Below are 12817 nucleotides of genomic sequence, written 5' to 3'. Positions count from 1 at the left end.
GGGCTCCCGACACGGTCTCCTCAGGGGTCCCCTCAGGGCGCCTCTCAATGCTCCTTCAGGGCTCCCCTCAGCGAGGTGGGTTCAGCAGGTGGGTTTCACATTTATTCTTCCACTACCCTTTTTTCAGTTTAATTTTTTTAGGTCCTCGCAATTTTGTGCATCTTCTTTGATTATTTTTTCCTCCTCCTTCCCTTTTTTTATTATTATTTATCTTTTTTATTCATATTTTATACTGTTCCAAGGCTTTCCTCAGAAATTATCACCAGCGTTGCAGTCCTTCACACGTTCCCTTTGGAACTCAAACACAAAGACCACAGCGTTTAATCATCCTGGTTGTGCTCAGGGTTGTCTCGCGCTCTCCTCGTGCTGAGCCTGGCTTAGTTTGAGTGTTTAAGTCCTACATAATAAATCTGTCTGAACTCAATGAGAGTGCTAAATGCATAAAAGTGGCTCAGGAAACTGAAGCGTGTCTTGTTCTCTCATGTTTTTATGCTTCCCTGAATCTGGTTCCCAAAGATCATGTTTTATCTTCCTATGGTTTATGGCTTTCAAAATACCTTCTTTGCTATTATAAAGAAGTCTAATTTCATTAAATCCAAATAGAAGCTAAAGGTCTTTATAGATATTGGTATGGATGGTATTGACCTAGAATGCACTTATTCTAATGAGCAAGTAAACAAGGGGAAGCTTGTTTGAAAATTAACAGACTGGTAACCCTTCAGTGAAGTTATATTGTTGACTAATATTAAAAATTAAGGTAACAAAGCAAATTCTTGAGAGGGCATGATATCTGGAACCTTTTTGCTTGAGTATTTGTGTATTAGAAAAAAATCTGGGGAAAAGATTGCTTGAGTATTGCACAATTGTCCATCTCAACCTTGACCTTGCCAGCTCAAATCCTCTCCTTGGGGCTTCCAAGGTGGATTTTGTTCACATAATTTAAAACCCTTACATTCCAACTTTCCTACAACTCTATTCTTTGCTGTTCTTCCTTGACTGTCTTTTACGTATTTAAGACTACATTTAAAGTTTGTTTCTTGCATCTACTACTGACATTTAAATTGGTTTTGTTTCCAATAGCACAATTAGTTTTTGAGACTAATAGCTTGTGATCTGGGACAAAATTCAGAGCTGATCTGAAAGTTTACGTGGCGGTATCTTATGTGTTGTACTGATTTTGAGCTTGGCCTCTAATCTGTTTCAGTGGAACTTTTGCTTTGCTGACTTTGGTAAGAAAGTCTGCAAACACCAGAAGGTCTTCAGTTGGATTTGCAGTTTTAGCCAGCACTGCTGTTGAGGGGAGCAGTTTTCTTCTATCCACTTGTATCAGTGTAGGTGTTTGTGTGGCTGCATATCAGAACAGATTGGGGAATTGATGTGGGTTAAAACCACCTGTTTTGGGTTGTTGAGATTTTTAAACCAGTCTAGTTTTAAGCAGGTCACCAGTGTTCTTTACCACACATATTTGTGCTGGTACAAGCAGGGGAGATGATAAGATTTCTTCTGTTGACAGTGCTGGTTCAAAAGATACAAGTACTTGTTTTGGGGTTTTTTTTAACAACATTTTCACACTTAGAATCTCGGCTAGGATGGAGTCCATGCATTAAAGTTGTGTTAGGAAGGGTACAATATTCTGTATGTTGCACAGTCATCTTTTACTTTTATTCATTTTTTTTCAGCCCGAAAAATTGTAATACTTACTGCAGTATGTTTCTCATGAGAGAGCATCATTTTTTGGCAACAAAATAGGAACTTTGAATAGCCCCTACATAACTAGACAGCTTGTCTGCAAGTGTGGTTTTTGTTTCTACCTTGCCTCTGTGTTCTCCAGCTCCTTAGAATGAAGGAGGCTCACTGACTCTGTTCAGTGTCTGAATTCCGAGACATATGTTATATCTTCCAGCATTGGATCTTCACAGAGTTATCTTAATAACAGCATCTTCAATAAAAAATAACCAGTTTCACTAAGTTAATATGGAGATCTGAATACTTACAGTCTGTCAGTCCCTGAGTTGATCTAGCAATCTGGAGCTGGGCTCAGCTCTCATGTGCGTTTCTGTATGGACCAGTGGTTCCTCTCCACGGTGCCAGGAATGCCATGGTTCAGGGGGTGCTGAGTACCTCACTGGGGTGCTACTGCTGCCCCAGGATTGGCTCATTCAGATCTCTGCTTTTGCCTCCGTGGATCTTTCTCCAGCAAAACTGACAACTTTGTGTCCTTTAGTTTCTGAGTAGTGGGGATTCTGTCCTACTTTTCCATAGCATGTGCCTGTTGGAGGTGGCAGCCTCCTATGAACATGCAGTTGCTACTTCTTGCCTGTAACCTTTATAAATAAAGAGCAATTTTCATGAAGAAGTGGGGGCATCTGGAATCAGAAGCTCATATTGTTTGTTTTAAATTTCTGTGTGTTTTTGTGATTAGACTATTTTAAGTTCTCCATCACTTCATATTTTATTTATTTAAAGCATGAATTATGTTAATTGTTGCTGGTGCAGCTGCACACACATCTGAGTTGGCTTGCTGTTTGTTTATGCTAACAACTAAACACCACCAGGTGTCCTCTGTTTCTTTATTAGATCTGAATTACCTCCTGGAGATCCTCCTCTGGATTCGAAAATATTGATTTTAAACAAAAAACAGGAATGGGGGATAACACACAAACCTTTTTGCTTAGCTTTGACGAGGTTGAGGTGTGAAGCCACTTGGAAATGTTAGGGGATGGGCACTGTTGGTTACATTTTGTTAGTATAGCTTTCCCCTCACTCCCCCAAGCTTATCTGTGCCCCTGTGACTCACCAGTATTCAAGGGATTATTTTCTAACAAGGACAGAGAAGCAGATGGATATTTCTAGTTGTCTCTTCCAGACTTGTTGCTGAAACCAGTTCAGCCATCACCACACAAAGGGTTACCCTTCTCTTGCTGAGAGATTATTAGCAGGCAGCTGTTACAATCAATCGACAAATGGATTTTTACTAGGCAACAATAGTAGTCAAGATAATATTGAAATAAAAATGAGCATAAAAGTTGGTTAAGTACCAAAATTTGTGGGGTTTCTTCTTGTCTTGGTTCTGTCTGCTTGCTTTTTCTAGTCAAGAAGGGGTTTCTGTGACAGACTGGCAACGTGTGAGAGAACATATTTTTACAAAGCAACAGATCACTCTGTGGGAAGCAGTGAAACACTGTGAGATGGAAATCGTGCTGTGCCCTTGCAGGTGGTGCACTGCAGGCTGCTCCACCCTAGGCCAGGGAGTTAATTTGTCCCCAGCACTTTGTGAGCTGAGGGGAACTGAGCTCTGTTAAACCGAGTATCCCGTACTGCCAGCTGAACTGCCAGGGGAGCTGGGAGCCCCTGTTTTGGAGAAGTGATCAACAGCACTGTCATTCTTCTTCCTTTAAACTCATATCCCACCTTAAAGCTTTTAGGGAAGTTGCACGTTATTTTATGTACTTGGATAGGAGATAAGACAAAGCCGCATTTTATGGGGTTTTTTCCCCTCTGTGGAGACATCAAACAGCAACAAATTAGGGTGTTCCCTTGTGCCATTATTAGATGGAACAAACAGAATCTCTAGGTTATCCCCAGTTCAATACTTTCTATTTCAGCTATGTCCTGAATTATTAACAGCCCTGGCTCTAGAATGGTAACAGAACTGCAGCTCTATTCCCAGCAGCATTAACCTAGAGCCATACCAGATGGTGGCTTGCCAATGGCTCTTTTAGGCAAGTGATGAAACACCACCTGAAGGTGACTTCAGAAACAAGTGATTCCAGTAGTGGTAATGCTTTCAGGGCAGTGACTGTGATAGGGTGTTTCCTTACCACGCTTATTTTTAATTCCATTTTGTGAGTATTTCTTCCTGTAAAACTATAATGTTAGTTTATAATATGTGTAGATGGTAATAAGTCATGTCAAATATGTTAGGCTAAAGGTGTGATGATTTGAGTTGCTGAATGCTCACCATGTGTTCTGCAGTGGTTCTTTGGTGTTTCCATGGATTTTAGTTGACCAGCTGTTAAGTCTAGCTGAGACACATTTGATTACACAGTAGTTTGTACGATTTGTGTGTTGGACAAACTTTATTAAACAACAGTTTGAATTTCAGTGTATTTAACTGCCTATATCATGACTAATATACTAATATCTTTAAATCTATTCATAAGAAAGGCAGTTATAGCTTCAATACAGGACATTATTTATTAGCCTAGTAATTGTTGCCACCAGACTGCATATTCTCATCATCATCAGTTACTAAAGCAGCATTGTAAGTCTGTGCACACACAAGAGAAAATGAAAAGGATCATTAAGTGGAATAAACAGCAAGTGACACTGAAAAATACATTACAGTGATATTTTAAGCTAATGCTTGTGTGGGCTGTGTGAAAGCACAAAGAGTTTATCTCCTACAATCCTTTTTGCAGTTCTGCTACTAAACAAGTAGTTTGTACTGCTGCTTTCCCTTACCTGGCCAGGCTGTGTAAGGCCCTTTATGTCCTGAAGCAAGAGAGGGAGGAGAGCAAGGTGAGAGGACTGCAAAATGGAATAAAGATGAGTGAAGGTGTTGACCTAGAAAATGACTGACACACCACTAATGACCATTTCTTCAGAATGCCATTATAAGATAACTTCTCTCATTTTCATAAAGGGATTGATCTTAATCAGAAGGAATTTTTTGTCCTTCAAAAAGTCTTAATTTGAATACTTTGTCCTTTATAGATTCTACTCCAACTGAAGGCTCTATGTCCATATAAAGAGCCCCATTTCATACAGGAAAGGCCAAACTGTCATTCTAGTTCTTCATTTATGAAAATATTCACTTGTAGTATATTGTTGTCAGTGGAATCCTAGCTCCCCTTCCATTATGTAAGCTGATTTATTTGAAATTGTTATAGTGGCAGATATAATCAATGAAATTAATATTCTGTGAAAATTGGAGCTTTTAATATTGAATACAGTTTGTAATGTCATGGCAATAATGCATCATGTTAATGAAAACTGAGAATCTGTATTTTTTTGATGTTTCATATAATAATTTAGAAATTATTGTGCTTATCTGCATTTCATGTGAACTTCAATGTCTGTAGTGGAAATTAAAAATATTCAAAAGGGCATTTTAGTGCAGCTAGTCAGTCCTATAGGATTTGATGTTTCATTTCTTTCATCATAGATGCTGCTCCTTGAAGTGCCTGAGTAGTTCTGTCTGAAATTTCTGCAGTTCACATTTGCAGTTCACCTGAGTTGTGCTTATATTTACTTTCCTATTCTGCCTTTAATTCCATAAGACTTTGTTTTCCTTATTTAGAAGACTCTCAGATGATGTTAAGTACGTTGCAGAGCAGCAGTTCTAACCTAAATCGTTTTCTTTTGGTCTCTCTTGCAGTTATAAAATCTTTAACATACTTTATTCAAACTTCTTCAAACTTCAGTGCACTCATAATTGGATAAATACAAAAGATAAACAGTTGAATTTTAGCTTCTGTTGAAAAGGTGTTTATGTTTCACTCAGAGGTTCAAAACTGTTGCAAAAATCCCAATGATGAACATGTTTTGCCACAGCATTACAAGCTGCCTTGATGGTTTGCTACCTTGTTTGTGTATCTTCTACGATATTTCGTATGATACATAGTCAATACAGCTATGCAAGAAAATTGTTTAAATTTTGCCTGGTGTAGTGGAGGTCGTGGACTGTAATTGTTACAAATTGCATTAATCTTATAGTTAATTTGATGTATAAAAAGCAAGATATAGAATGAACTTGATTAACCATTCATAAATGTTTTGCATGTTTCATGTATGTTGAAAATAGTTAAATTCCCTTGAGCTGCCACAACATCTTTATAAACAAACTGGTGAGGGAGAGACTGGTTCAGAGCTGGAACACTGAACTGCCAGGCTCTAAGGGGAGCAGTTTCTGTGTCTGAGCTGAATTGGCAGCTGGTCCCAAGTACAGTTCTTCTGGGGACACAACCAAGTCCAGTCTCACTCAATAGTTTCATAAACAATCGGGACTTTGACTGCTGTGTGAACCCTTCTCTCCTTGGCCCTTGAGAAATGCCCAGTCTGTTCTATCCAGGTGTATTATCTGTGCCTGGGCTTGCTCCTTCAATCAATCAAGGTTAATTATCTGCAATTAGGGGATACTTCAGTGCTGAAACTATCACCCATATCAGTTAACAAAGTTGAATCAGACTACTGCTATTTTTCTTAGAGTATTAAGTTTCTATTACTTATTGGAATTTATTTACCTTTTAAATATTTTGGTGCTGTAACAACAGTAGCTTCTGGATATGGACCAGTGAATGCCTCAGTGTGGCTGATAAAACAGTTTTGGTTTTATAGATGTGTAAGACTTGTTGGTGCCAGAGGATGAGTTCTCAGCCTTGTTAGTACTTTGAGATCCTCAATAGCCACTTTGCTGTATGTCTCTGTTTATGCATATGTTTTGTGGAAAATGTTCTTTGGATTTCAAGTCTGTTTTAGATTCCAAAACAAAATAGGATATTACTGTTGAATTTCTTTGAAGAATCTGTGTTAAGCTGATGAAACCAGTCTTGCACATAGGTGATATACTTAAGCAAGAAATTAATAGTACAGATCTGTAAAATACATCTTAAATGTTAATGTCATGTCCAAAATAATAGTAATAACAGATAGTTAAATCTAGAGAAACCTTTTTATTACAGTAAAAATTATAATTCCGTAGGAATCTTAATTTTAAGAATTCATCCTGAATCTTTGAGATGCTATAGATGGGAGTGTTAAATTAGCTGGCACAACGTTTTAAAATCAGAATGTTTCACAAAATCTCATTAGCGTTTTTATGAAGGAAATGGTATCAAATGGTATGGATGGATAGAATTTTAGTTCAAGTAGGTGGCTGGGGGATTTAGCAATGGTGAATTGAAATTAGGAAAAGGGAGCTGAATGCATTTTAAGATAAATTATTTATTATAGGCCTATTCAAAGAAACAGTAAAAGGAGTATTGCTTTGCACATTTGGGATGAGTGGGGGCAGGGGGGCAAAGAATCCTTGGGAGAGAAATGCACCTTCTACAAGAAGATCTGAAATTTGGCCTGGTAGCATAGGCCTTGGGAATAAATCACGGTCCAGTTTTCTTAAGGTTAACCTGTTTGAATGTCAACATGCAGCTGTGGAGAAAGCAACAGGAAATATATTCTTTTTAAATACTGAAACTGAGAAAAGTAAGTCCTGATTGTCAGAGTTTCTCTAAATTGAAGGACTGGTGTTGTTCTCTTCCCACTGTGACGTGAGCATGGTCGATGTGCAAGCTCCACTGAGCTCCTGTGCAGATGGAGGCACATAAAGATGAACAGTCTGTTATCAGCAATGTTTCACTTACTTTTAGTTCTTAAACTGTTGTTTATTTTGCAAAAATTCTGTGTTCCAAGGCTGAGAACTACATAATGAAATCCAGCAAAAAGAAGCAAAATGTAGATAAGCAATTAATTTCAAAACAAAATAAAAGATTATTAAAGGAGCTTGAAATGGGTTTTATTTTTTTTCTCAGCTGTAAAGCCACAGTTTTTGAACTGGATAACTCGAGTTTGAGTACCACTTGCATGATGCTCTATTTAGGCTTAGCAGGAAACTATACTTCTGCTTGACATTAGAAAATCAGGAATTTTGAAAACTAGGAAGGATCACAATGCCCATTAACTTGGTCTATTCAGATGCACATAAAATGCTTTTTCTGACATTTTCTGTAACGTAATTCATAGTTACTTAAATACAAGCTTATTTAAGTTACAATTTTTAATGAATATATACTGTATTACTTAGACTTTTTTTGATCCTAGATATAGTTTGCATTATCTATTTCTGTGGTTCATGTTTAGGACTACTCTTGTTAGCTAAAAAAATAACAGATTTAGAAGCAAATTTTCCACAAGATTATAATGCACCTTTTCCTACTGGAGTGGTATTTTAAATAGTTTGGTTTAGTGACTTGTCATTAATTCTTTTTCTAATACATATCTTTATCTAACTACATATTGGAATGTCCAAAAATTGTTCAGTAAGTTGGAATGTTCTGGATTCCCTTCTTTGATGTGTTAGTCAAAATTGGGGAAAATAGCATCACACAAATCTCACTTTGTCAAAAATGAAAAGGGATACTTTACTCACATTTGATTCCTCCAGAATTTTCTCTTGATGGAGATTTTTAGTTGCTGTCTGTGAGTGTAGGTGGTTGTAGAATTAGAGAAAACTAAAGAATACTCATGTGATACAGCCATATGAATCCTGTGTCCAGTAAACCCTCTGAAGTCTTGGGATAATATTTCAGTTTAATCTGATGTAACAACAATATTGAAGTGTTGTATGATGCACAGAGCAAAAAGTTCTGTGGTTTCTGAGCTGGTGGTGTTCATGAAATTTCCTGGGGTTTATTTCTTTCATTTGCTGTTTTGTCGGAGCAAAACCACAGACTTCTACCAGAAGCCTGGAAACACTAAGAAGTTTTTTTCTTAAAAAATCATTTCCAGTTGATGGACCTAGAATACAAATCAGGAGTTGTTTTTTCCCAGCAACTACTGCTTTCTGAATATATAAAATTTTGGATGTTTGCTCTGTTCCCTCAATGCCTGAATAACTTACGAATTACTTGTCTTCAGCAGGGGAAAGAAAATCATCTTACCTTAGTTATCCATCTTATTTGGGAAAAAGTAGTTCTTGTACGTGCCAGTGTTCATGGAAGAGCACACACTGAAGGCAGTTGTGTTAGTCACTGCTCTCAGTCAGCACAGAAGGTTCTCACGTTGAATCAGGGAGATGTCAGCTGCATGTCGGGGTATTTTTAGTGCTTTCCTTAGGTTCTAATTAGTGATGTCTTAAAACACAGTGAAAATGCAGATGATTCTTACACTAGCTGTTTATAGTAAATGAGAATAATTTTCTTAGTAGAAAAATGCCATATTTGACTTCCCTGCTAGACACAGTCTGTGCTCCTAGTGATGTAGGTCAGATTCTGCAAAGCTAAATAGATTTGTGACAGCAGTTCTTGAAAGGGTCGCTCTGTGCTCAAATGAGGCCAGGATTTAGGTGTGTATTGATCTATGAGGAAGCTGAGGCTGCTCCTGTAGCCTTTGGGAAAGGATGTACAGTTCTGCTGGCCTGTCACCACTGAATTCAAGTGTATCTGCCTTCATTAACATTGTGTGACCTAATTATTCTATGCTGTAGACCTTAAATACTTTCTTTTGAGCCCAGCCTGGGGGATGTTACTGTTAACCCTTCTTCCAGTGTAAGTGATTATATAATCAACGTGTGCCCAAATTTAATGTTATATTCTGATATTCTTCTTGCATTTTGGACAGCAATTTTTAAAGATTTGGTCAGGATTAGATTCCTCTAAACTTACTTTAGCCTGCTTAGAGGTAAGTGCTTTGTTTAAGGTTTTTATTTCAATATGCTGCTAACAATTTTAAAGCCTAACTATTTTTGGCAGACTTAATTACTGAGGAGAAAAATATTTCTGTATTAATTAAGTAAAAGACATCTTTCACCTTTACAGGTACTCTGAATTTAGGAAGTAGAAAAGGAGAATCCTGTACATATATGTATACATATACAGGATCATTAAAGGGGACTGGCACCGCTACTGTTTGTCCAGTGGCTGGAACACATTTCATGTGGGAGGTGATCGTGTGGAATCTGTCCAGTTCATAACTAGTTCCTGATGTTTGTATATATCCAAAGAGACAATATTCCTATTAAATGTGTAGATTTTTACTATTACTGTAATTCCAAATAATTAAAATCATCTGATAACAAGCTGTCATGGGAGGCATTTCTCAAGGTGAAGGCTGCAGTTCCTTGGCAGAAGCACAGAAGAAGTTGGTGCACCTACTTCATGCATTCTGATGCTGGTCTCTGGCCACGTAGGAGGCTTAATTCTCAGATCTATTTTTCTGCTGTCTTCTGGGAGAATTGAAATGTCATGGCTTAAAACTCATATTTTCAGAATAAAATGCGCAACCTCCCAAAATACTGTATTGACTGAGTAGTTCACCCACTTTAAACCAGATTTGTAAAGAATCCAAGCCAATTAGGCTGGCTCAGATCTCAGTCCTTTAAGACTCCTCCATTCCAGAGCTAGAATCAATGTCAAATGTTTCTCTTGACTTTCTGAGCACTATAAAAAAATCTCCTCTTCCCTTCACTAATAGCAACAGACTGATACTTGTGATGATCTTAAGGTTGGATTTTGAAGCAATTTTAAATGCAGTTTTGAGTTTTAAAACATACTATGTAGCTCAAGTAACCAAATAACAGGAGCATACTGGCAATGCAGGATACTTCACAGCTTGGCACTGAGTGCTTTCTTTTGCATGGTGACATGTGCAGATCTTCTCAGACAAAAATGAGTCATGAGCAAATGATCTCTTTCTTTTACAGAGAGCACTGGGGAAAATTAGAGCTGCAAAATACCAAAAGATGTTTCCCACAGGACAAGTAGAAGGAAGTATATTAGGATCTTGTTCAGCAGAAGACTCTTAATGCATTGTGGAAATTTCTACTGGCACACAGGCTGGCTCTTCTTGAGGTCTGATCTGGGCAGATGCATGTTCCATGGAGCCTGCAATAATAGCTGCTGAGGAGCAGAGTGTGAGAATTCAAGTGTTTACACTGCCTCTGGGCGTGCAAAGCAAACTTCTTCTGCCCTGCAGACACACAGTTAAAGTCTAACCTGCTAGAAAATCACTAAAATGTGAGAAACCACTCATTATGGTGTTATATCCTTTAATACAGCTCTAGGATGAAGGATAACAAAGCAATGTGTAAAGAAGAATACTTGTGTTATTCTGAAGTGAAAGTGAATTAGTCAAAGTGCTGCAGAAGAATGTGAATATCTGCAGCATAACTAGAATTTAAAATGCAGTCACAGATTTACTTTTTATTCAAGCATCAAAAATTCAAGTCTTGTGTATTCTGCAGGTAGCGAAAACTGATTTTGGATTCAGACAGACATAAACACTATTTCTGTCTAATGTGCTCACAGAAGAAGGCCCATCTTTATTTCAATCAAGTGTCCAAGATTGGTCATGTGCCTATTTTTCTTGGGGCACTTCTCATTACATCAGGTTCCCAGTGTTTTATTTCAGCACTTTCCTTTAATTTTTTCCCTCTCTTTCTCATCCTCTTCCTTCAATGTACCATCACCCACCCATCACCTCTGGTTTATTGCAAACTTCAGTTTCCCCTTCAGAATGTAACACTCAATATTTTTCCCTAGCATTTTCTCCAAGCTCTGATAAATCCAGCCTGAACTCCCACTCTCACATCTCACACTGTACATTTTGGCAACGTTCACCTCGAGCTGGTCCAGTTGCCTTGAGGGCCTCCTGCACCATGGAAGGCAACCGTGAGGCTCCACGCAGAGTGGTGAGTCTGGCATTCCCTGGCATGAAGCATCACCACTCCATCTGTTGGCAAGGATGGTAAGGTAAGGCAAAGGAAATGGTCAGCTGCTCTTCTGGGCATAACAGCAATTCTTGGCTCTTCTCCATCTTCTCATTTGTCTGAAGGAATTATTACATCCTTTCTAGCAGCGGTGGTCATTTCCAGAGAGGTCAGATACGAAGTCCAGGGGGAATTATTCCTGAGGTTTCTCGTGCCTTTGTTCAAGATGGTTGTCAGGAATCAGGCTTGGAAATGACAGTAGGAAGTAATTTTACATAAGATTCCTAGTGACCTAAACATATGAATAACTCTTGCACTACCTTGCAGAGAGATCCAAAGTTCTTGTCATAGTTTGAAATTGGCCCCCCCTCGAGAATAGGGGGGCTCAGAGGTGATTGGGTGCCAGGGCACTGTTCCCTCAAGAGCCAATCACCACTAACGTTGTTCGCTTCTGCTCAAAATCAGATATACACAGCACCGGAAGCTGTTGGCAGTTCTACTGTTGGTGTCTGCTGCGTGTAGGTGTGAAAGGCCAGGGGGTGGCTCGGCTCCTTCTTTCCCCCTCTGGGGGGAAGGGGAGCCCTGCGGCCCCCAACTCTGCCTAGGCCAGAGTTAGAGGCAGCATTTTGAGTGTGTGCAGTGAGGGAAGAGACTCACAGCACCTGACCTGAGGTAAGAGGAGAGAGGCAGGCTTTGCAGCCAAGCCCTCTCCCCCCTCCTTTTCTACAGCTAAGCTGTGGAGGGGGGCTTTTCCTTTCCCTCCGCTGGAAAGGCTCAGCATTGAAGCTGAGCCAAGAGACGGGCCAGAGGAGGCTCGGTTGCCAGGGAGAAGAATCCCAGGCAAGAATTGGAGACAGGCCAAAGGGCTCGGGAGTTGCCCTGCAGAAGCTGACCGGGGGCAACTGAAAACTGACTTGGAGAAATGAAGATTCCAACGCCTACTGTGATAAGCTACACTGCAGCAGCCTGTGAGCCGAGGTATGAGATTGAGAGAGAGAGATCATACAGCAGACTGACATGGAACCAAGGAGGATGGACTCAAAGCTATTTTGGACTTCGTAAGAAGAAGAAATTGCAACAAACAGCTGCAAGGTTGGTGAGGGGGTGTTCAGGGGCCCAGAACACTCCCACGAGAGAGACTGCACCTACCCAGCAGCCTTGAAAAGCTTCTTCCTGGACTAAAGTTAAAGGGAGGGGCTTAAAAGGACTGAGAGAAATGTAATAATATATATATATAAATATACAGTTGCCTTTAGTTTGTACAGTATATTTATTTGTGTAAATAAATGTATATACTTCCCTTTCCCCTATAGAAGCCTCTGGTCTGAAAGTTTCTCTCTGGTGCTGGGATAAATTGTGGGAAGGGGTGGAGGAGGCCTGGAAATTGGATTTTTG

Source organism: Neopelma chrysocephalum, unplaced genomic scaffold (assembly GCF_003984885.1).
Source record: "Neopelma chrysocephalum unplaced genomic scaffold, ASM398488v2 Primary Assembly neopelma1_209, whole genome shotgun sequence".
Classification (NCBI taxonomy): Eukaryota; Metazoa; Chordata; class Aves; order Passeriformes; family Pipridae; genus Neopelma; species Neopelma chrysocephalum.
Note: the sequence above shows the minus strand (reverse complement) of the source record.